The sequence below is a fragment of the Camponotus vicinus genome, unplaced genomic scaffold (assembly GCF_025532165.1).
Source record: "Camponotus vicinus isolate PSW18456_S1 unplaced genomic scaffold, iyCamVici1.0 SCAF_3, whole genome shotgun sequence".
Taxonomy (NCBI): Eukaryota; Metazoa; Arthropoda; class Insecta; order Hymenoptera; family Formicidae; genus Camponotus; species Camponotus vicinus.
The window spans coordinates 21,017,238-21,043,489 of NW_028141967.1; the positions used below are offsets into that span (position 1 = coordinate 21,017,238).

The 26,252-nt window shown below is 40.2% G+C and overlaps 2 long non-coding RNA genes across 5 annotated transcripts in view; one reads left to right on the forward strand and one right to left on the reverse strand.

The window, feature by feature from the left end:
* The window catches only part of LOC145969354 (uncharacterized), a 211,018-nt gene that overhangs the window by 178,678 nt on the left and 6,088 nt on the right, over positions 1-26,252 (forward strand). The window lies entirely within an intron of this gene.
* The window catches only part of LOC145969356 (uncharacterized), a 79,998-nt gene that overhangs the window by 33,905 nt on the left and 19,841 nt on the right, over positions 1-26,252 (reverse strand). For all 3 annotated transcript variants that reach the window (XR_014438054.1, XR_014438053.1, XR_014438055.1), the window contains exon 3: positions 4,725-5,185. This is a non-coding gene — a long non-coding RNA (uncharacterized LOC145969356). The remainder of the gene's footprint in view (positions 1-4,724; positions 5,186-26,252) is intronic.

The window sequence follows — 26,252 nt, forward strand, 5'->3', positions numbered from 1 at the left end:
ATTATGAAACATTGATTGTACTAAAGATACAAGCGACCAAGCATTGTGCAAATCTCTCATCGCGCTGCAACGAAAGAAACGACAGTTGGTGAATTTTTGCATCACATTTTTCGCACGACGTAACTTGATTACGTACATGCGGCGAGTTTCGCAATTAAAGTAACTCGAAACTAATTGCGAGCGCGGCGAATAAAATCGTCGAACGAGCCGTAACGTTAAACGCGCCGTTTATCAGCATGACTTAGTCACGGGCACCCGGGGGGGGGCGATTTTACATCGAGGGCATATCGTACGTGGTGCAACAAATGCATAACATCTGAGATATCGCATAGTCGCGGTTTCACGAAGCCTTCCCGCGTTGCACAATCGCAAATGGAAACTCGTGACGAGCTCCTCGGGCGCGCGGCACGAGTCGCAATTATCGGTGAGAAACACGAAGTGGATAATTGGAACGCTTGCTAATTAGAATACTCTCCCGCTATACGACCACCTGTGCTAATAATGGGACTTTGATGCAAAACCGTGTACTCGAGAAACGACAATCGTTCGCTACGCGGCGAATTCTACATGCCAGTCGAAATCTTAGCGCGATAATTTAATTTTTGTCCTGGATACGAGTATCGCACAAGAATGCATAAGAACAAGAATTCTTGTTAATTGCTAATTGCATATATTAAACATATTTATGCAACTTGTATTTAGGAAAGCTTGAAGTTATTTGCATATATATCTATTTTTTGTAATTATCCAGTAATTGATGTGTGTGTGTGGATACAGAAAAGATAAATAAAACATTACAATAATCTAAAATTATTGAGCGTGTCATTAATTATATCTAACATATGTTACTCAAGATGCTAGCTGTGATATCCACAGCAAACGTTTGCCGACGGGAAAATAAGCTTCTAGAAGAAGCGAATCTTACTACGTACGCACGTCTTAATATAATTAAATTTATAAATTATTAAGCTTATTTTCAGCAACAATGAAGCTCCGAGACCAAGCTTATTCAAATTTCTCAAAAATACCAAGTAAATCTTAAATTTAAACTCCATTAAGAAATAAAAAAATGATTATCATTACCAGCGTTCAACCATTTCTCCGATCTTTTGTAATTCATCTGATTCATAATTACGTATTTTCATCTGAAAATTAAAGAATAATTGGATCACGCAAAAAATCTCTCTCGAACGAAGAGAAGATCGGGAATCGAATTTCGAAGCTGGCGGCGGTTTCAGCCTGCAGAGGTCTCCAGCTCTCATCTGGCGGTTGTCGAGCACCAAAAAAATCTCACGGAGGCTGGCTCGCACGGTAGAGGCCAGAGAGAAAGGACGGAGGGATACGGCCGCGCGGAGCGAGCGAGATGGGCCTGTTGCGAGGTAGGCGAAGGGAGAAAGGCACTCTCGAAAGAGAAGAGGAATCAGGCTGGTTGCAGAGGTGTGGCTATGAGAGTGTACCAGAGTGGTTCTTCTGGTTTCTGGTTGGCTCCAGGCCGACGGGAGGCCTAACCGGCACTGGAAACCAAGCTTGGTCGTCGGGCTTCTTTCAGATCTTTTTACCGTGGCGCGTCTCATGGCCAGTCGTAGGTGTCAGAATGCGCCTCGCTCGCCTCGGCCGAGAGATCGAGGGGTTGGTAGAGAGGGAGGAAAGGGGGAGAGACGGGAGAGAACGGGGAGCGAAGGGGCACACGCGCGGGGATTAAGGGAGAACCGCGGGGAAACAGAGTTACCGTGGAATTACTCGGCTATTGAGATCGACAGATAGTCCCGAAGAAATCATAGCGGCCACCCACGTCTCCGATTATGGTTACCGTGCGCGCCTCTCTCGTGCGCTCGCATTGATTCTCGCAGGGATGCACGGCCGGAATCGACTTATGGCGGCGGTTCCGCGAAAGTACGGAAAGCAGCCCGGATTAATTGCCAGGTAGAAAGAAAATTTCCGTTAGAGAGCCCAAAACATTTTTCTACATCCATATGATTGCCTACCATCGAGTTAGTTTTTTATTGACAATCGCAATTTGGCGATCTCGACGCGCTGAAATGAATATATATTTATTTTATTTTTGAATTTTGGATGCGAGGACATATTGCGATCAAGAAGAGCACGATTGAAGGAAAAAATTATCATTTTAATAGATATCTATTAGTGACGTCATTATTCTTTCAGTTAATATAACAATTTGTTGTATCAGTTAATATAACAATTTGTTGTAAGCCAGAAGTATTTATTAATATTGAAGATAAATAAAAGTACAATTTTATGTCATAAAAACTTATATTTTAATAATTTATTTAAAATGTTTAAAGAGCTTTTCGTCACTAATATTTTCATGTGCATTGTGTATGGCATGATTTAACGTAATCATCGATGTATAATACATTATTAGCTTCATTAAATCGCGCGGCAATATATAACGAGATATTATAAGTTTACATTTGACACGAATAAATATAAAATTTCCTCATTAAAGCCACGATATTAATTTTATCACTTCTGTGTTTAATTTTATTAATACTCAGTGCGTTAATAAATATGATGCTGAATTATATGTATATTTCGCAACACGAGGCTTCTCGCTTATGTATACTCGCAAATAATATTTACTCTGTAGAATCTCCAATTGCTCATCTGGAAGTAAGCCATGCCGACCACTCATTTATGCCCCTTATACGTTGCGAAAGATCGCATGACGTCAATTATCTCTGAAATGCCCCACATTCGCTCTAAATGCTTACGTGCGACTTGACGCGAGACGCGTTGGAATTTATTAAATGTCGACACATCGCACGCGCGGATACGCTTCGCAGAATATAAAGGGAAGTTCTCCATGCGAAGACTGACAACTCGCCCACCGAGATGACGATCTAACCATAAGCGAGATTATAGTGATCCGATGGAAATTTACGGTTCGACCGCGAGATCCTCGCAAAAAAATGATCATTCGCGACACATTATTTCCACGCGAATTTTCTATAAGACGGGGAAGTGTGCTAAAATTCTCTTAATTCTCAACGCTAAATAAATAATTAATTACACCCTTCGTTGAGTATTTTTTGTCAAAGAAAATTCGACTACAAACTCGCCAAATCGGAAAGTAGCATACTACTGATATATCCTGTATATTTCCCGAGATGACGATAATTGTACATGAGACGTAAAAATAACATAACAAAAATAGGGTAGAGAATATACACGGTAGAGTAAGAAAATTATAGCTTTTCTCGGCGCTCAGATCGCATCACCGAGATTGATTTGATCGAGAAAAGTTTAACGCGCGGCATATTCACCGCCGCGATCGAAACGGGCTTTAACTTCGCGATATCTAAGAAAAGCATTTGACCATCGAATTAAATCGATTCGCCGAGACGAACACGGAAGCGCGAGCCAAGCGCGCTTCGTTCCCTCTCTTCGCGCAGGATGAAACATTATTTATTACCCCTGTCGGATGGCGTAACTCCGGCCGTGCACGGCAAATATCGCCGCCTCTAACTTTTTCCTCAACCACCCTCCAGCATATCCTCTCCCTTCCGCCTCGCGATTTCCCGTATGCACCCACGCCTGCACACGCATGAGCATATAGACCACGCGACACGCGATTTCGCCTCAGCCATCAGGGGCACTGATTTTAATTTCTGTAGCCAAGATCTTGATATGTAACGTATAAATTTTAGAGCCATGAATTTTTCACGAAATGTATTCTCACAAGAGCACGTAATAAAACCTTCAACATTTAATACATTAATTTCAAGAAGAAATGGTAAAAGCAGAGAAAATATGGAGACCTATATAAAATGACGAAGTAAATAAACCTATGGAGAGCTATAATGTTAGCAAGCTTCTTTATCAAAGAATTGATAAAATAGCAGGCAAACTCTTTTTTTCAAAATCGATAACCATTAATGATTACACTGGTCGTGAACGTACGCGCATGCAAATGACAAAATTGTTCCATTTCTATCTTGCTTGCGTTAGTTATATCGATATAGTAGTTGCTCAAAGGCACATTCACAATCTATTTACAATTATGATGATGAAGATACAATGTTTGTTTCATTGAATAGTTACATCATAAAATAATTGTTTTTATTTTTTCTAGCTTTTTTGATAACATAAAATATATAAAAAATAAATTCGACAAGTGTTCAATCATTATTTTTTCAATGTGACTGAAAGAATTGAAAAACTAACGCAAGCCAAGTATATGTAAAAATATTCATATTTGTATATGCAACAAATAGAAATAAAAAGAAACAGGAATTTAAAAAAGATGCTACGTAATAAAATCTACTAAATATATACGTGACGTTTTTACCATAAAATATAAATTTTACTATTGATATAATATAATAGCGGAGTTGACTGTATAAACTAGATTGAGAGATTTAATATAAGATCTAAATTATATAGCAAAGTTCAAAATAAATAGTATTTCAGGAAATTATTGTACGCATCGAATTCAATGCATGTAACACAACTATTGTAACACATATATATTTAATGAAATAGTTAAATGTAATGATTTTTGAAAAAAATTATCTTTTTAAATAATATAAATAATGTAAAATAAATAATTTAAATAATATGAATAATAAAATAAATTTTTATAGGATCTCGTATGAAAAAACCTTTCTCTCTCTAGTTTATTCAAATAAACGAATCAAATAAATGGGAATAGATATGCATACACGATTAAGAAGAATTAATATTTAAATATAATAAATTACCACAAGGTTTCCTCGCTGTTGCCCGATGTCTCCTAGATTTTATCCTCTCAGATAGACAGATTTTGTTTTCCTTTTTTTAGAATCCGTTGTCGAGTTTTATTAATAATTCACAGAAAAATGTTTGTTACTGACAATCGCGCGCGAATCGTCCACAGCTCGATAAAAACAATATCAATAAAAAGACATTCAACATTAATTCGACTTAATAATGCCTTTGCACGGCATTCCCGAAATTAAAATTAAGACGAACTATTCACAGTAAAAAAACGCACGCGCGACACTTTGACGACACTCCCGAATTTGAATGCGCGATTTTACATGGCATTCCCGAATTAATTAAGGCAGAAAAACAAATATCACTTGAAAACGTTAAAAACCATTTAGATACTTGGCTTCCTTTTCAGACTACTGAACCCTTCTACCAATGTCAAGGTGTATCCAGTGGCAGGGGGACAAAAACCCTGCAACATAAATATATTGAAAAAAATTAGCACTGATCCAATATGCTTTCACCGCCACAAAATTCTATTTTAATTGAAATAAATTACAAAATTATTATATATATTTTTTTTTAATTTTGGAGTTAATTAATCGTACAAGCTGATATATTATGGAAAATGTATTTTAAAGAAGGATATGCAAAGTGGATCGTGCCATTATTTGTCAGCTCGAATGTTATAGTATACATAGAAAAATGCCAAGGTGTCAATTGATTTATATTGTCGCTTCGAAACACTTCGAAATATTTTATTGCAAATATTTAACGCTTTATAAAATAATTTCATATCGAATATTCTGTTCCTCGCATTTCTGATTGGTTATTAATAAACGGATCAGTACATAACGGCTTTCCATTACCTAAATTATTCGATTCATATATTCCACGCTCTATATATCAATTGTTTTCTGTTACTTAAATTATTCAATTCGGTGATTTGTTTGTTTCTGTGCACTCTTAATCTGAAAATAATAATATCATATTACATATCAGCGAGAAAAAAAACGCGATACGAAATTTATCAAAGTCAATAAGCATCGCTAAATTGGCATTTATAAGAGAGGATCACAATACAATAAATTAAAATTCCCATTTTCCTATCAATTTCTATTTTACATGAATAAATCATACTATATATTTGTTTGAATAAATAGTTATCACTTTAATACTACGAATCATTACCGAAAGATAAATAATCGCGCAGATAACTAAAATTGTTCAGAAATAAAATCGCATTTTCTGTTAATAATCGCACAATCGCAAAAATAATGACACAATCACACAAGGCCCGAGTCTCTCGTCTTATGAAATATTTATTATGAATTATTTTCTTATTAGAATATATATAATTGACGCATTATGAAATAGATAAGATTAGCAATTATTTAATATTTACATCCAGATTATACGAGAAAAATAGAAAACGCATTAAAGATTTTTTTATCATAGCTAGAGATTTTTTAGAGATATTTTAATTAAAAATATATTTTTGATCTAAAAATTCCGAATAAGCCACTTGATAACAACGATATATCATATATTGCAGAGCCAGCTTTTATATACTTGGCTATACTTTATCATGCTCATGCATTACTATAATATACTTTTCACTAATTAATTTATTCATTAATTTACGATATACTTTTCATTAATATTTATAATAGCACTTTCAGATTAAAATAATGAAGTTATATAATTTTTAATTTTATCTAGGATATATTAATTATGACGTAACATTTCTCTTCAATAATTTTATCTCTGCGATATTAAAATTTGCGTGACAAAGTGATCGGCATTGTGTCGGTTTGTGGTGTCCGACCGGAAACCGAGCGTGGCTACATGAACAATCCAGTCGGCCATTAGCTTCGCGCCGCTCCACCTCGTGCGTGCGTCTCTATATGTGCGTTTATCTATATTGTACTCCGTCGTCTTATTGCCGGCCGTGTGTAACGAATAAGCTGTCGCGATGCGAGGAGACCCGAGAAAAGGAGTAGTGTTACGCGGACGCGAGGAGGAAAGGGGTCAGGAGGAAGAGAAAAGCATACGGTGAACATATTATAGTGTCACGTTGTCACAATGTCCGGTAGCCGCGACGCGAAGCAGCGATCGAAAATGACGGGACTGTAAATCGCGGTGGCAGTCAGTAAATGCACTCGTGTCTTTACGTTACGAAACGCGAAGGCGAAACTTTTAGGATGTCATTTTCACGGCTATGAAAGCAAAATAGCACATAAACTTAGAGAGGCTGTATGCGTCAGATTTCTATTAGATACGATATTATAAGAAAGATATTAAGAAATAAAATATTAAATAACAGTTGTCTTAAAACAGTTTTAAATTTATATTTTAAAGCACGCAAATTTTTTTATTTATTTTTTAAAAAGCTATACATATAGAGAGCTCATAATAATCACACAATTCTCTTAAATATGAATTTAAAACGAAAAGGAGTTCTTCAATTGCGACACGAAGAATGAAGAAAATCGAGTTAACCAAATCTATAATGATCGACCCTTGGTTTCCGTTGTCGTGTCCGTCATTAAGAGGAAGTGCGGTCAGTCGCAAACACCCCTGACGAAAGTAGAGTATTCATTATAGTTATAATATATAAGCCGGCTGTGCATATAATCGGGTGCGCGGTCGTGACGGCACATCGCACCAACGGAACCAAGGACGAGAGGCGAGAAGGGCGAATCGGGGTGCGAGCAGTCGCGCCAGGATGCTCGCCGATGGATAGTCGCACGGTTGTTGGCGATCGCTCGCGTTGCATCGCGCGCGCGATGCGTCGCATCGCGTTGTTGTGGTGCACGTCGGCCATTCGTTCGGTCACGCGAGCTCGTCGCTCCGCTCCTTCTATCTCTCTCTCTTTCCCTCCCTCTGTCTCGCGGGTCTCGCGCGGCTGCCCCCAAATTGCCCGAAATTATTGGCTTCTTTTGTTTTCCCGTCATACGCCGCATGGCTCTCCGCCGTTCCATGTCATTTCTACCTGTCCCCGTGACGCTCTGCTCCCACATACGCTCGTTTGTCGCTTTTCCTCCTTCTTCTCGCTCGCAATTCCCCCTCTTGTCCCTCTTCTATCCCTGACAACGCCCCCGCGACTGTTGCCGCCATGGACTTGTTCCTAGCGATTTTCTCCCGAGGAGGATACTCGTCGAGTTCAATATCCTCCGTCATACAAATTGTATCTATTTCTTTTCTAGTTTTTGTCGTTAGCCAGCGAATGTTATTATTAATCCTAATATCAGATATATAGAGAGGGTGACAAGTATACGATAGCAAGCTGTGCATATTTCTGATATGACAGAACTCGCGGGCGCTCAGGAATATGACAATATTAAGATAATTAGGCAGATATGATTCTCTATTCCCTCTAATATCGTCCAAGAATTCTGAAAATTTCGCATGATGCAAAAAAGATTGAAATGCAAAGAAACATATATAGCCAATCGCTCGTTACAAGTGTTGGAATCCGGCACTATTCTTTGTGCATTAGACAATATTACCTTCCGTCTTTTGGCAACAGCATTCGATCGCTTAAAAACACTCCGGGCTCTCGCATATTTCTAGCATACATCCGCTAGTTAGAATGAGTTTCAGCGAATTTGCAGAACCGATCGAGAGCCCGCGATCAAATTCAACGACGTTTCTCCGTAAAATGAAAGAAATTGTGGAAGCGCAGGTAGGAGTTTCTTGGCTCGAGGCACTCATTATTGCGTCCATTGTCGTCGTTAACGTACGGCATTGTGCCGCAAATGGCCTGTGAATATTACGTCCTTTCCGGGCCGCCGCTTTCTTCGATCGTAGGCAGGTTTATGAGAGGGTAAGAAACGATCGTCGTGTGGAATTCCGGACGAGTATTGAAAGTTTTCGGGATTTACGCGCTCCCGACTTCCGGGGATACCGCGACGCGCCGAATTTACGGCGGCTTTTCAGCGCCTATAGAATTCTGAGGATGCCTACACCGCGACGCCAAGATAACACCATCGAATTTGTCGACGTATACGTCGCGCGGCATTCGCTTGAAAATATCACGGCGCAGGTAAGATACTTGAGAAATTAAAATTTGAAGAAAATAATTTTTACATTGATAATAAATTTATGATATGCGCATTAATATTGCTCTTGACAACTTGACAGTTATCAAGTGATTTCTGTGCACATTTTTTTTTTTTTTTTTTTTGAGAAACGCAATGTGTATAAACCTTCAAGTTTTTTTATGCAATGCCGCTGGCATATGGTCATGGCTAATTGATTTAAGAATACGCTTACAAGGAAAAAAAGATAATGTATTGTAGACTCACTTTGGTCGACCTGTTTCGAGAATTGAACAAATTTACGATCATCCCTCCTGAGAGATTCTCAGACATTTCCGATTGCGGAAAAAAAATCGATAAAAGGACGATCTCGGCCGCAAAAAACTGCATCTCTCTCTACGCCTTTAACGCACGTATTTCTTTCGCGGATTCGCGTTTTTCCGAGCTCGTCAAAAGCATAAGCTTCGTCTGCGTTCACCAGGTAAGGTGATCGTCTCGTCGCATATCGAGATTCAATATCTCGATGCAGAACAATTAATAACGTTAATCCCGCGGAAAGAAGACGAGGGACAAGTCACGGGAAGAAGAGGCGAGAGACTCACCGGGTCGATATCGTGCGAATAGAGCGAGTTGTGCGAGCGAGATGACGAAGGAAAGGAACGAGGAGAAAAGGAGCAGGACGAAGAGGCGGCAAAACGTTCGACCGAACGAAGATTGACTCGGTGCGTGTGGGCCGCTCTCTCGGCATCAATTAGACGGCATCTAAAGTGTGTGCACGTGCACACGTGCGCCCGCGCGCGAACGAACGAATGCACGCACGCATGCACGCACGCACATACGCATACGACGAGATGAACGCGGATCGTCCATTGTGCTCCACGTTCGCCAAGATGGCCGGCCTCGTTCGAAGACGGCGGTACAGGAAATCGACAAAAAGTGCCCGATTGGGTCCGTTAAGTGTCTCCGGTTGTCGCGACGACCGCGACAATTAATGGCCACTGGGCGAAAATCATTTTATGTTTTCATCCTGGCTCGTTCAGGCATTCTTTGTCTTTCGCGAGATCGTCATCGCCGCCGACGCGATTTATTCCCGTATCCTTCCGTCGGTTACGGATAAATTCACCTCTATCTGGTAATGAATACTGATACGATTTTACTAGAAGAATGCATCAATTTTGAAAAATTTGTTTCTTAAATTTAATTATATATTTTTCATAACATTTTGTTATGACGCTCACAAATTGATATTTCATAAATAAATTTAGATTAATTAAAAATAAATTAAAGAGCCTCTTATACAAAACGTATCATTTGTAATTAAATTAAAAAATGCAATCAATTAAGTATTGTTATCGGGTTTTAAATCTATTCACACACAAAAGAATATAACCCGATTTCTTCAGACTCTCGCCTCTAATTTAAATTTAAATAAATGGTAATAGAAACAAAAGACGTTTACAAATTTGCTTGAATTGCGAGCTAACATTTCCGAATAAATTTAAGGCGATGCCCTTCATTTACTTACTAAGTACGTAACAGTAGCGCACTAAAACATGCACGTGCTTCGCGCAAAATAAAATAATGCAAGGCAGTAGCGCGCGGAAGAATATAAATGGAAAAATTAGCCAGACTCGCTCTGCGTTAATACATTCCCGGTATGTAGTTTCGTGTAAATTAATTAACGTTTGCCTGGCAGTGAAAATTGATAATACTCCGAATTAGATTCTCATGAAGAGAAACAAAGAAATGAATAGCAACGCAGAATAGTCAAGCACAATCTGAATTTCGCGGTAAAATTTTTATAATTTTTTATAACTCGTTCTCTCTAAGAGAACATCTTACACACGTTAGTCTATGTCAAGTCAAAGAATATAAATGAAACAGACGATAACGGATTACTTTTTTAATATTTTTATCTAAATCATGCACAGGTTGCATGAAACATATATATCTCTATTGCAGTTCTTCAAATTGAGAGATATATATAATTTTATATATTATATTAAAAATAAAAATTTAATAACAAATAAGAATTCCGTTTGATAAGAATTAAATTATAAATTTTATAATCTGCTAGAAACCAAATAAAATATGAAGTTCTTATTCTTCTGTTTTCCCTTGGTGCAATAATTATTATTACAATTACTTCAATTTTTATTACGCCAAGTGTCACTTGTATAAATTATCTTAATCGTTAATGAAAAGCAATATCGCATTTCTCTCCTATCCAAGTTTTCTTGCTAACACATACTCTATTTCCACGAACAATTTCTTTCGTAAGACTATCGGGGCCATTTCAAAGGCGCGACGATCGCGATTTCTGTCCGCCGCAGAGATCTAACACTCTTGTAAGTGAGCAACGCGGTTCCCGTCCTCCATCAGTTCGTTCCTTTTGGATTTCGTAGTATTAAGGGGACGCGAGTCTTTCTCTTATAGCCGAAAATAATACCGAGAACGGGTCCTTTGGCGGTGACGGTTTCTACATAGCGCCGGCGCCTATGTTTTTGCTAGTGTCCCGTTTCCTGCACGTCTTCTATTCCGTCGCCCTATCCTCTTTGTCGTCGCAAATTTCTCCGACAGACTATACTCTGCGCGACATGTGAATATTGGCATATGTACAAACTTGTCGCCAGATAAATACCTTTGCGTGTAATCTTCATGCATCATCTATTTTCATCGAACGATACGAAAGATGGATAAATAAAACGATTATCTCTTTATCGTGAAATTTAAAAAATTCTCCTTTGTGTAAGAAAATAATAAAATTTTATATTTAAAAGAAAGAATTGTAGACTTAATTTTTCAAGATGTTTCCGATCGTTTCTCTTACACCGTATTTTTTTAATTCCCAGGATTCGCAGAGCTATATTACACACACACACACACACACACACATCAAGAGATTCATTTCTTTATCTATCTTCAATTACGTAAATAACGTTTCGTGCAAACTTTTCTCTCATTTTTCCATGAGAAACGCGTCGCGCCTGTGCGATAAATTGTCGCGCGACCCTTCGCCGACCCTCCGACGAGGGTGTAAAAGGAGGAGAAAACCACGATATTCTTAGTCGTTGATAGCCTGAGAATGAACAGGCTGTGAGCAGTCCGTCTATCGTATGTCTTCTCGACGTGACACGTCACAAAGCACCAAGCACGTTTTCGGAATTACCTGGATAATATAATTATGGTTTGGCAGTTCTGCGGCGTGTTGCACGTGAAACCCAAACGAAACCCGACACGGGACTAAACTTGAGGAAGGTGTCCATCGGAATACGTTAGACGGTTATTGTAATTATGGTTCGTGAGACGAGGAGCAAAGTATCGTCCTTTGCAAAGAAAATGCGTCAAATTATAGGGTAACGCGCCTCCTTCAGCTTTGCGGACTACAATTTGGAAAATCGGTCGGAAACCAACTAGGTTTTGGTTGACGCCTTTTGCCTTCTACAGGAAATGCACACCGTTGCGCAAATCTTCAATCTTTTTGTATCAAGATAATTCATATAATTCGCATATTTTTCGTACGAAAGTTATATCTCACTTAGTTTTGTAGTGAAAAATTTACTAGCAAGATTTCAAAGAAAAAGAAAGAAGAATTTGTATGAACAATCTTTGCAATATATAAAATATAAAATTTGTCCACGTCTCGAAATCGGCCGACGAAAATAGATTATACGACGACAGAACTTTTCATTAGCATTTTTTTAGCGCTTCCTCCTTTCCGTTGAAACCAGGACGAAATTAATAGTATCGGGTCACGGGGACGCGAGCAGGACACATGGAGGAGGCTCCTATCCTCTCCATGGGTCCTTAACGAGAAAATAAATGCCCGCCAATTTTTCACGAACGACAGCGACACGCCCCCGCGCGAGGCCACGCGAGGTAGAGACCACGAGATGAATTTTTAATTTCACGGCTCCAAGTTTTTCACTAGCAGGAAAAACCCGAAAATGCGGGGCGGCCGGTCGGCCGTCGTCGTCACGGGGTAAGATTACACGGCTTGCACTCCGATGCGAGATATTAATTCTTTCTTTCCACCCCTTGTGTTTTTCAGCCGTCCCACGCTGTTCGTTACGCACGCTTAATACTTCGGTTGGAAAGAAATATTGCAAAGGAACTTTCTCTCTCTTCTCCTTCTCTGTCTTGCTTTTTTTTTCTCTTAAAATACTATAACTATTATTTCATTAAATATCAATTAATAAAACTTTTAATCAGATTCTAAAAAATGCAATTTTACCTAAAATTGTTCTTAAAATTATTCTTTCATGTTCGCAGTAGAGTGGGTATGAAAGTGCACGTATTCAAGGTGAAGTGACGTTTCGCCGGAAATTTGACCGAACCGTAACAACTACGAGCACATATGCAACGGAAAAAAAATCATGTTTCCGGAAGAAATACCGCAGTATCCTTCCGGCCTGTCGAGAGATATTCGTTCTTATTGACCGAGCATTAGCTGCGCGAGCAATGACTCAAGACCAAAAAGCGAGAAACGGATCTGATAGCGGCATAGCAGACGCCAAATTACACGAACACGGATATTTGAAGCGTGCAGGATTTAAAGACAAAAAAAACTTTAACCCACCGGAAGCAACGGTAGTTTAATGCTCGATACGTGCGCTATGTGCTGAATTTTGGCTTTCTTCACAAAGAAAACGATTTGATTAGAATCGTAATTTGCAATAATCTAATGAAACTCCGTATACGTAATTTTTAAAATTAATGTTCGATATAATATGAAAATATCAACCGTGTAATTTTCGTGAAAATTTTTACGTTGCGCTTAATTTACTTTTATAACGAAAAAGCAGGTCAGATGTTGTGAAAGGCAACTTTAAAGTGGCGGGTCCGCAGTTAGAGGGCCCGTACCTCACGTCGGAGAACCTCAAAATTTCGTGGCGCGCGTCCACGGACTGCTCGGCGCCCGCAAAACCGCAGAAACGACATACTGGCCTTTTGTCGTGCCGCGGCTGTCTGCGCAACGAAACTAGGACCATTATTATTACGTCACGCGAGCGTGTTGCGCTGCGGTGCCGTTTTTATTGACGAGGAAGTCGCAGATGGCGAGGCATTGTGCGCACCTTTCAGGTATCCGCCGGAGGTAATCGCCGGGCAATTTTTCGCGCCAAAATCATCGCCTTCCGGATTCAAAAGTCGCCGAATGATTCACTCGGAAGAAAGTATTCGATCCGGAAGAAGTCTCGTGCATTCACAATTGTCCGCCCTAAAAAATGCTTCGGATTTTTCTTTCTTTCTATTATTCGCAGGATTCAAGAGGAGGCACGAATGCAATGCGACACGAATCCATACTCACGAAGAGTGACGGCACACCGGAATTTCCGGGGTGGTTCGCGCAAAACGATGACAGCGTCTAGTCGGTGCCATCGACACTCGCATATCGATCATGCTCGTGGAAAGCAAGTCTCCGGTAGAAATCTCTCGAACGAAAATTTTCAACTCCCAGACACATTTTCCTCATCGCAGAATCACGCTCTTTTTCGGTGACCTCCTCGCGACCATCGATCACTGACAATTTCTTTTGGACTTCTTCCCGAGATCCTTGGCCCCTTTCTCTCGAGAATGAAGAAAACTGCTACGGTGTGGAAAAAAAGCTACCGCCCTGGCTGGCGGAGGAGAGAGAAACGGAGATTGGAAAAGAGAGAGACAGAGAGAGAAAGATAAAGAAGGGAAGATAGCCCTGACCATGCCAAAAGCACACAAGCTCCAGCGAGCCGTGAAACTCTCGTAAATTGTCGATTCATTAGTGGGATCCGAAAAAAAGCTCCTTTCTACGCGCTGCCTTTTTCGTGGCTCCACCCCCTTGGAATATCGAATTAAACGGGCCGTAGCCAGGTTGTACCTCGCTCGTTATATAAATACATACATATATGTGTATACGCGTGTGTACGCGATCATTTAGCGACTACGCGACGAAAAATCTTGCCGACGATTATAATGTCATTTGTGGACGTCGGCGACAGGACGCGACGCACCGTCACGCCCCTTCCTCCGGTTTTCCGCATGTGAACAACTCGTGAAACAACCGTTGCCGCTACTCCATTATGCGACAGGATGGAGACGCCGACGACGTTGCCAGGAAGTGCCGCGGACACGAGCGAAATCGTTTCGCGGATTCATGATTTGCGGAAACGTCGCCTCCACGCGTCGCGACGCGTCCGCGCCGAGGTGTTTGCACCCGTCGCGGTAGAGAAATCCACCACGTGATTCGTCGTCGTCTGGGAAAATACGTGAAACGCACGTCACAAAGTAATGATATAGCGTCGTACGTCGCTCTCATCTTTATTAAAATTCGATGCGACTAATTTCATCAACGTTCGCACGAAAAAAATGAAAAAAAGGCGGCACCATCAACGAGAGGACTTAATGATTTTCAGCTCAATAACGCGAGGCGTATCGGATGCCCCCGATTAAACGTAATTCTTGGACTAATTTAATTCTCGACCGCGAGCAAAAAGGCGATGAGAAGGGAAAAATGAAGACGAGAAAGGGGGAAAGCAGGGAATAGCGGGAGGGGGGCAGGAAAGAAATGGAGAAGACGTTCGTTAAGAATCGCGCGCACACCAGAATTTCACGGTCGGTATCTGCCGATGTCTCGGCGACCGGGAATTTCTGCCGGGAACTCTCTCGAGAATCGGCGAACGGCCACGCATACATAGTTATTTTCACGACATCCGCGCGGCAAAAGAAACGACTATTCGCCATGGTCCGGTGCGCGGCGATGACAGTGGTTCGAGTGAAATTGGTCACTATGTTGCCGCGACGAAGGACGCTGCGGATCGACCGCAGTTACGATTAAGCAGCGTCCGCGCGTAATTTCTATAGTTATCTGTTATTTTTCCGTTCGCGTCGTTGAAACTGTCTCCGTCTCTTTTGCGCTCTTCCCGGGGTGTCTGCGGTTTCACCGCCGCGGATCTCAGCACTTTAATTCCGCGTTGCGCAACATTGTCTCCGAATAGATTAAAACAAGGCAACGACGGTGATTTCTCAAGCGTACAATTCATTAAAAATTTTCTAATATTTTTCAATATTTTGTAAAATATAAGAATGTGGAGTACATAAATTTTCCTTGACGAAATTAATTTAGTTTACTATAATTATATATGTCATAATCGTGTATAATTTTCTGTTTTTTATTCAGACTTTTCTTTCAATCACGCGAATGCTAAATTATTTGAAAATTTAACGCGAGGCAACTGTCATGTTACGTAATCATTGGAACATTCCATGATTACTCGATTGAAAATAAAATTATGAAACTGACAGTCACGAGATTTAAAAGGACATCTTATTAAATAATAACAGACTCTCTCAATATGAGTTATATCTCCGATGTATGTGTGATGATCGCGATGCTCGCACACGAGCATTTTCATTGATTGCGATTAATGGCGTGTTAATTATTTCCATGTACGTGACAAAAATATATCCGTTCGCTTAACGATGTCGGTCGCACGACGACGGATTCAAGCGAAATCACCCCCGCATTTCGTCAGCGTGCAACGTCCCTCTCGTTTTCCGTGAAAGCTAGCAGCCGGCAGGCGTGTGGTAGGGGTGCTTTAAAATGAAAAGGTAATGGCTTGTGACCGGAGATGATTTCGAGTGGCTACGTATCGGCCGGACAATGGTCATTGTTGGCCAACACGGTCACGCTTCACAGGGGGATGATAGCCGGCGGTCGCGGGTGGCATGATTTATTTTTGGTCCACTCTCTTAGCGCAACACCGACATTAAATACAATAGAGATTCGCCGTTCCGCATCAACAAACTAACCGTCGTCGTTACCGAAATTGAGTATCTACGTAGCACATGATTTTGATGCTCCTCGACTTTGATTAATTAAATGTAATTCAAATAAATTGTTATCCGTGTCAAGAAATATTAGACAATTACATGGTTACTTTCGTGTGTGAGATGGGATATTTCTTCAAATTGGAAAATAATATAATTTTAAAAAATCTCATGCCTAATTTTTTCTTTGTCTTTTTTCGTAGAATCTTTTCTGATGAGTGACGGATTATAAACTATGTTTCATTGTATATACTATATTTGCGGATTGTCCGCAATCTACGATACAGTTTTTGTGTCTGATTTATCTCTCCATGCATTTATTTCGCCCGCAGCGCGCCAATCGACATCCCACGTGTCACTTTCTAAGACGTTAACAACGAGAACACGAATTCTACTTCAGTGGCTTAAAACGCACGTTTTCGCATATAATAAAAAAATTATAGATAACGAAAATGATCTCGTAAACGAGTGACATTAATTATGACTACTATATGTCTAATTAGATAATTGCAAAATAACGCCAATAGTGCGATGATTTATCTATTAATCTTTTTCTTGATTTAAAAAACCGTTAAAACCAGCATTCAATGTAATATCTAATATAATATCTAAACTTCTACAAAATATAGCTATATATAGCTGATTTGCTTATTAATTTTATAATTATTAATATTCAGCGTGCGGCTACTTTTTCTTTCTTATAATTTATTAGATATAATATACAGGTAATATATAATATTTTTATTTTCTATAAAATCTCAGATATGCGCATGAATCGTATCTTTTTTTTTTAATTTCACTGACTCAATTGGTAGAAGCGCTATTACATTTTGCCATGTAGCTTGTTCGCAAAGGGCTGACAGACTCTCGTGTAAACCTTCGAGAGAACTTGTCCCCCGGACTCGAAAAGTAAATCTTCTATCTATCCTTTCAGTCGCGGATGTCGGAAAAAGAGAATCTCCGCTTCGTAGACGCTGTTGCTTCGGAGAGGCTTGTAAAGAGTTCACGGCGCGACTCTCGATTGCGTGATTTATGGGACTCACAACAGACAGACCCGGCCACCGGTCGATGAGAACCACTGTCATGGCGGAGACAAAAGGACCTCCCGATACCAAGTACGGACGGACTGTCTGTCGTCGCGCTGTCAGTGAGAACTGCACCGCCGTTTTGTATATCCGATGAGAGAGGAAGAAAGAGAAGGGGTAAAGAGAAAAAGAAGGAGAGAACGATGATCGAGAAAAGAAGAGATAGCGAGAGTCGGAGGCGCCATCTTAGTCTGCATTCCATTGTTTTAGATGATTCATACGCGGGCCCGGCCCCGGAGGGCCTCCTAATTTATTAGTTTGAATATCGAGCGCAGTCAGCAGAAGGAGGAGTACGTAGAGGCAAGAGAAAGAAGAGACCAAGGAGGAGGAGGACGAAGAAGTCGAGCCAGAAGAACGGCGAAGAGCGAGAGAAGGCTGCTAGCTGGGTGGCCGGGGACCGTCTCTTGTTTATACTCTTGCCCTCCCGCCTCCGGGGGCCCACCTTCTCCTCTCTCTTCTTCTTCTTCATCGTTCTCTTCATCTTCTTTCTTTATCATCTCCTCTTCCTCCTTTTCATCCTCATCTTCAACTTCTTCTTCTTCTTACTTCTTTCTTCGCAGGTTCTGCAAGCCACTTTCCCTTTTCAATTTAGGTGTCTAAACTTCGTTTATGACTAATCTGATACTGACAGCGGAAACATAATGCGTTAGTTAGCTACGCGTATCTCTTTAATAAAGATATTATATCGGGGGTGTAACTCTCTGAAGAAGAACAATCGGTAGACAAGATAAGATCAAGTTGATCTATAGATACATTTTAGACGTTTTTATTTCTATCCTATTCATCGCCAAAGAGGATAACATAATTGATTCTAATTAGTTCGTCATACACTTCTACAACGATTTTCCTGCCATCGATAATATATCTTCTTTCGTTCTTTAATGGCTACACGTTTTCCTTTCTTAGTCGCAGCCGATTGTTCTTTTCTCTCAAATGTTAGAGAGGCGCATCACGTACTCCAGGTGTGCCACGGATCCAAAACCCGCCGCGTTTGAATGACGCTTCTTTTTCTCAGAATTTGCGAACAAATCGTGCGTCGTAGTAAAATCGTGCTCGTCGTACACACAGCACTCAAAAAGAATATCAAAATACGTGGATGCACGCGACAAATCGAGACGCTCACTCACAGAGAATAATTCGCGTTGCCGCGTTAAATCTTTTCCCTTTTTTCTTTTTTATCTTTCCTTCCTTTTTAAGGAGGAATACACATCTGATCATCTTTTTTCAATCTTTTAGCCTCTAATCTGAGACTCTAGGAATAAAACTAGAATATCTAAATGTGCTGTTATAACTTTAAATTTTTACGCATATCTTTAATTATGTATATAATGTTCAATGAATAATTATATATATCTGACTGGTATCGTGCAGAACTTTTGAAGAATTCTGCAGAAAATGTTTTTAAACGACTATCGACCGATATAAATGGAAATAAAATGCAGCATGCAACATGAAACACTGTCAAATGATTTAGCCCCGTGGCACGTATCTCGGTGCCTCAGATACGGATCTTGTCGGATCTTCTCGTTTCTTTCTGTCGCGCCTAGAAAAAATCAGAAAAAGGCTCGCGGTCGCGGACGAGAAAAAGGAGAAAGAGAAGATGGAAGGCGAGCGGGCCCCGAGCATGAGAGAGCGAGAGAGACGGAGGGCGAATGAAGGGCGTATTACGGCGAACGTAATATTCATGCCGGGTCCGCGTCGAGGTCAGCGAGGCCATCAGCAGACTGGAGATGAATGAAAACTAGATCCGCGCTCTATCGGAGAGAGAGAGAGAGAGAGAAAATAGTGACAGAGAAGCAAAGCTGAATGGGGCCTCACGATAATGGGACTGCTCCTCGTAAACGTCTGCATGTGTGGAAAAAAGGCGCATATACGAGAATGCTAATTCGGCGACAATAAGGCCTCTTATTGGACGACATCAAGTCAAGGATGCCAAACAATTATTTCTACTATATACTTCACGAACGAGTATAATTCCATGATTAATTATCTAGAATTAAATATGAATTGTGTACTCATAGTAACGACAAAGACGGAAATGCAGATTTAGTATTCCGCGCGTATCAAATACTCGCATGTTCTCTTCTATAAAATAATGATCACTGTTTTTGAAATTATTGTTTCAAGGCATTCTGATAAAACCTTTTAGATTAATTTAAAAATTAAATTTTGATATTATTATGCATTTTCTTACAAAACTTGGCCGAGTTTGCGCAATGTGATGGATAGTCGATAACAACTACGATAGCAGACCTTCCAATGACTCGAGTTGTCGGCCATGTTTTTTCATTGCGAGTTGAGGGATGCAGGTCTCGAGTGCATCGCTCTTTGGCGAACCTCTCAGCTTCCACCTCGTTTTTTAACGAGGGACGCACTCTACTCTATCGTTCATTCTCTCTCTCGTTCTCTTTCTTTCACTTTGGCTCTTATTTCACCTCTATTCGACTGTCTCTCGAAAAACATGGTCGCCAAAGACTTGTCTCGTTTCATTCTTTCCTTGCTATTTTCACAAAATATTTACTTTATATTTATATTTCTTGTTCTATTTTTAATTTATTAAATTCTGAAAATATGTATACAGGGTGACCCATTTTAACTTAGGCAGCCAAATAACTCGAAAAATAAGCAAGATAGAGAAAAATGTTTTAGACAAAAGTTGTATGGTTTCGAGGGGGCCATAAGATGGTATCATTGGTTTGACCTTGAAGAGTTATTTGAAGGTCACATAAAGGTCACCTTCAATTTCTTAAATGGAACCTACTATTTGTCATTGCATATTCTTGTAGCTTATCTCGATAGCTTTCCAAAACACTATAATTAAGTACCTTTTCGTTAAGTACTTTTTGAGTTATGAGGCTTGAAATAATTTCTTAATTTTACATAAACCGTAAAATATCTTGTAAAATATTCATTTTTCGATTATCTTACCTTAATACTTTTACGTACAAAATAATGAGAGGAATCAATTGGTGTAAAGAAAACACATAGTTGTTTTTAAGAAAAAATATGTAATTTGCAATTAACAATTCCATATTTTTTCTTAAAAACAACTATGTGTTTTCTTTACACCAATTGATTCCTCTCATTATTTTGTACATAAAACTATTAAGGTAAGGTAATCGAAAAATGAATATTTTACAAGATATTTTACGGTTTATGTAAAATTAAGAAATTATTTCAACCCTCATAACTCAAAAAGTACTTAACGAAAAGGTACTTAATTATAGTGTTTTGGAAAGCTCTCGAGATGAGCTACAAGAATGTACAAAAATATATAGGATGTTCCATTTAAAAAAATTGAAGTGACCTTCACGTGACCTTCAAATGACTTTTCAAGGTCAAACCAATGATACCATCTTATGGCCCCCTCGAAACCATACAACTTTTGTCTAAAACATTTTTCTCTATCTTGCTTATTTTTCGAGTTATTTGGCTGCCTAAGTTAAAATGGGTCACCCTGTATATAAAGTGCAATTAATTTAATTTATTTTATTTAGTTTTTTTACATTTAATATAGAAAAGCTTAATTAAAATAGTAGATATAAAATAGTAGATATAAAATAATATAGAAAAGCTTAATTAAATAAAATAAAAAATTAATTAAACTATTTTTGATTCATAGATATTAAATATAATAAAAAAATTTGTCATTATTTCGAGTTTAAATCTACTCGCAGAATGTCTGCTCATAATTATTGCAGGAACATTCTAAATCCTGCTGTTATTTCGTGAATCCCAATGTCTATCTCTACCTAACATCACCTATCGTGCAAGCCACGGATATTTGCCACAAATCATGCCCTTCGATGAAATAACAATCTCTAGTGACGAAGAGGTTACGTCTTCGTGGTTAATCCCCGATGGTACGACTCGGTGGCGAGCGCCGTTTATGGTCATTCGGGAGGAAGTATTGCCAATTAGTCAAGTCGGCTATCTCCGATAGTCCGGTATTGCAAACGGCGTTGCCGTTGGCAATCCGCTCACGTAGATAGCAGAGTATCGTTCGTGCTTCGCTCCGCTATCGCGATAGGTGGAACGAAATCCGAAAACAACCGGTCGTGGTCACGATCGTCCGATTCCATTGATCATCTCTCTTTCTCTCTATCTCTCATACCTCGTCATCTTTCGTCTCTGCCTTTCACTCTGCACATACGTACGCGAATGAACGCGACTCCATCGGTCCGTCCTTGTCCTGCAATCAAGCTGCGTAGGCCGGTCAGTTTGTTCTAATCAGTGCTGACCGCGAGAGAGCGGGCTAACTTAATCAGCTAACGAACCTAGTTTTGCGCCGCTAAACTGACCAATCCCTACGTCAAATGTACCTCGGGTGCAACCCTAACCAGTGCAAACACTTACCTCCCGCATATTCGAAGCTGCATCGGTAGCACGATCACGTGAGCGCTTCCACTAAGAAAGAATATCGCGCGGACAGTAAACTACCTCTCATTTGCTCCGAAATAGCAAGGTCGGGAATTCTGGCAAATTTATGAATGCAAATTATTGTTGCCGATTTTTGATAAAATTCCACAAGTTTTATTTTTTTTTCAACTTTCATTAACCACTTAAAAAATAGATTCAATTCTCAATGTTTGATAATTAAATAAAAAGATAATTACATTAATATACATTTCTTTACTCGAACCCGCGTTCTTTTAAATCGTAATTTCTACAATCTAAATTTCTTAATTCGCATCGGTACACCCCTTTGCATAAGAAAAACGATATTTCGTGGCAGCGCGAGCGATTTGCATGCGTGGCAAACGAGCGGGCTTCACCGAGCTGCATAAATCCAAATTTGAGTGCGCCGGGGACAAGCCCTGGCACGGCGGCGGCGTCCTTTTATGTTGGATCATACTTCTGTTTGTCCCCCAGGGTTCTTTCGGACCGCGGCTGCTTACAGTTTGCGAACGCGGTGGAGAGACGGAGCGAAAGAGTAAAGGAGCCGGCATTGTCCTACCTACCGAATCTGCCAAGATCGCCCGCCGGATGTGCGGCTCCGTACAAACGCGAAATCGTTTCTCTCCCTTCCTCCCTTTTTCGACCACCAACCCCGTCAGATCACCCCGTTGATTCCTCATGAATAGTCATGGAATCGCAAAGTTCTAGCGATCGCGGGCCACACATGGCGCAAAAGAGAATTATAATGATCTCTGGATATACTTGTGCTATTTATATTTACAAGAGATACATAAAAAATAATACTCTACAAGATTAAAAATCTTGTCGAAATTTTTATACGTCCACTTATGTATGGCAAATTGCACAAATTTTCAGACTCAAACTAAAGTAATTGCACGAGATTTGTGAACCCCGACGTGAAAAGCCGTGATCGACGATATTCTATAAATCAATTCTCTTTTTTATGCGTGTGGTCGAATACGCATCGCTGCGGAGCAGCTTTCGAAAAGCGGCTAAACGATTTTCCGGTCGTGTACCGGGCGTAATGCAATCGGTTCTCATGCCCATCACGGAACCGTGGCAGCAATGTGCGTAAGAGAAACGTGATCCTTTGATCCAGCGCCGACCTACGTTGCGGCCCGTAGAGACCGGTATTAAACACGCTCGTTTACGAGTTTACGCGCCACGCCGTCCGAATTTCAGTCCCGGAAAGGTCGTTATCGGGAGTGTTTGTCCGCGGCGAACGCCGCGGGAATACGCCACGACGAGCGATCCACGCGGAGGGAAGGAGACGAGGTGACGAGAACCAGCTCGATCGTGGATGTCATTCGATCGTGACTGACATCCCGAAATGGCCGAACAATATCGACATCAGTGATCGGCAATGCTACTGATTCTCGCGATCATTAGTGATTGTACATTTTCGCTTAGAGATCCTTCTTACTTTGAAAAACTAAATTAAATCGAAAAAACAAATTTTTCACACGCTGATAGCCTTAATGCATCATAATTGCAAGTAAAAAGAATTAAGTAAATTAAGTAAAGAATTAAATAAAAATTAAATAAGAAAAATTTAAAAATTAATAATTGTTAGATTTGTAATTTAACAAGCGAAAATGCTTGTCATCAACAATTATAAATACGTCCCGATTTTCATCAGAATAATTCCCAATTACACGAGACACGTATAAAAAACGATACTTTTCAACGCAAACCTGGCGCGACAACGGCAACTCTGATTAGTGTTAATATCGAAAATGGATTAGGCCTGGATACGCAGAGAATACTCCTTCGAGGATCGAGGGTGACGGCGTAGAAGCGAAAACCAATCAGGATATAAAGCCGTCGTACGTGCGTGGGAGCCTGCTGGCGTGACTGCTAAGAGATTACTTTACTTGACCTAATGCCTCTTTCGATAGGATGCATCGTAATACTTCGATCGGTTACGCAAGAGCATTAATTCGCCAATCGATTTTAGACAAAAGCTTCATTCGGCAACGACACCTGCGGTTCGTCGTAAAAAAGGGAGAGAGATATCGATTTCTCGATATATAATTAATGGAGAGAGAATCAGAAAAATAAGGGGAAAAAAAGACGAATTTTTGTAGCAACGAGAAATAGCGCGAATGTTACGTCACTCGGGCTGAATGCTGAATACCGATAGATTACGAAATCGCAATTTTCGTGATTCGACAATTCGCCTGATTGTCAAAGTAAAATTGGACCGTCTTTCATTTTACCATTAAATGGACTATCAGATGTATTACGCGGCGCGTGTAGGATGAAAATGTCGCGAAGCGATCGTAATCGCAGCCAGATCGGCGCTTCAGGCCAGAAAATGCGACGCGATCGGCACGAAGATAATTAGCGTCTCAAGGATGCTATAATCGGACGTCGGGAAACGAGGGTCGCTCGCGCGAAAACGGACGCACGTCCGCGAGACTGATTTGGGGACGACGCGACACAAGTTCGTAAGATTCCGCTGGCAAGGCGTCCGAGCAAGCCGCGCGACATAGATCATCGTATCTATCCGAGCGATCGCGATGACGACCTAAACAGAGCCGCGTTCGTCGCTGCTCGCTTCGAGGACGCTGACGAGCATAAAGACACGGGAGCGCATTCGTACCACGAAGAGTGGAGCCCGCGAGAGGAGGCGAGCTTTATCTTATCAGATCAGAGAAGGCGGCTTCCGAGGCAAGCTCAAAGTGCTAAGCCAGCCGACCGACACGAATATCTTCCTCTCTCTCTCTCTTTTTTTTCTCTCCGATGTTCGGTAACCCTCACCGTTTCTTTCCTTCTCTCGAGAGTATCTCCTCGCCTATCTCGCGTCCTCGTCGCGTTCACCGCGAGAGCGGCTGATCCTCTAGCCTGCCTCATTATCGTAATTAGCCCCGGAACTCTCGTCGACGATCTCGACCTAGCATCTCCGCGCCGGCATCGGGAGAGGAGATCGAAGAAGGACGTGGAAAGAGAGAAGTCGCGTGTCCGAGAAAGGAGGAGGAGAAAGATGAAGAAGCACGGTCGAGGGAAGAAACGCGCGCTAACCCAGAAAAACACTTGGCCACCTATCTACCGACGCCTTTATTTATAGGACTTATCGCCGCGTTACACACCGACTGCGTTCACTTTAAAGACGGTCTTGGACTTTGGTTTGAAAAATGTAAACGCGTAATAATTAAGGGAAACTGCAGGTTAATATATATTTTATGCGATTCTATTTTAACAATTTATTTATCGACAGTATTTATATTTTAATAGTTTACATTTATTGTTTAGCGGTATTCCATTTCACATAACTAATTTACCAAGATTGTGTATGTAATAATAAGTCAAATATCAAAGTAATATGCATTCTCTCTGATGATCGAACGAGCCAAGACAAAATGTCCGAGTAATTCATTTATCCGATGCGAAATAAAGGATTCATCAAGGATATATTTGAGAAGACATTGTAAAGAAATATCTGGAATATTCGAGGCAAAGGATAAGCATCTTCGCGTTAATTATTTGTAATCAAGCCAAATCTGTCTTTGTGAAATCGTGAAAGAATAAAAAGGATCTGAGAGATCGTTACAAAGTAATCCGTATAATTAATGACGTCTGAAAGAATCGCGATGGATAGTTATAGAAGGGCGCAAACACGATCAGAAGCAATAAAGACTGCGAGTCTATCCACTCAAGTACTGATTTTAGGGAATAAAATCGACGAACTCCATTACGCGCAATAATGCGAATGCGAACTACTACTAACAAATGAGAGTGCCTGTTGATTATATCGCAAAGGTTTTACGATCGATTGAAACTTCACCGCAACAACTTCGCTTCTGAATAGTTGGTAGGCTAATATAATAAATTTTGAGTTGGCGAATAGAAATCGCGACGACAATTAATACATGACGCGTTGATCCTAAGAAAGAAAAAGAGAGAGAGAAAATATGTCAATTGTTTTACAACTGAATTGATACCAAATGCGTGAATTAGTCTACATCTTTATCATTTCATTAAAAGCGAATAAAAATCATCGGAGAGATCCATAATTAATATATAATTAATATATCCATAATTAATATATAAGCAGATGGGGAGAAAAATGCATATGCGATATTAATCAAGCACGAGAGATATATAAATAATAATTTAGTATATAATGTTTAATGTATATGCACAGAAAATTTAGTAGAGCAAAAAAAATGATATACATATCGCAATG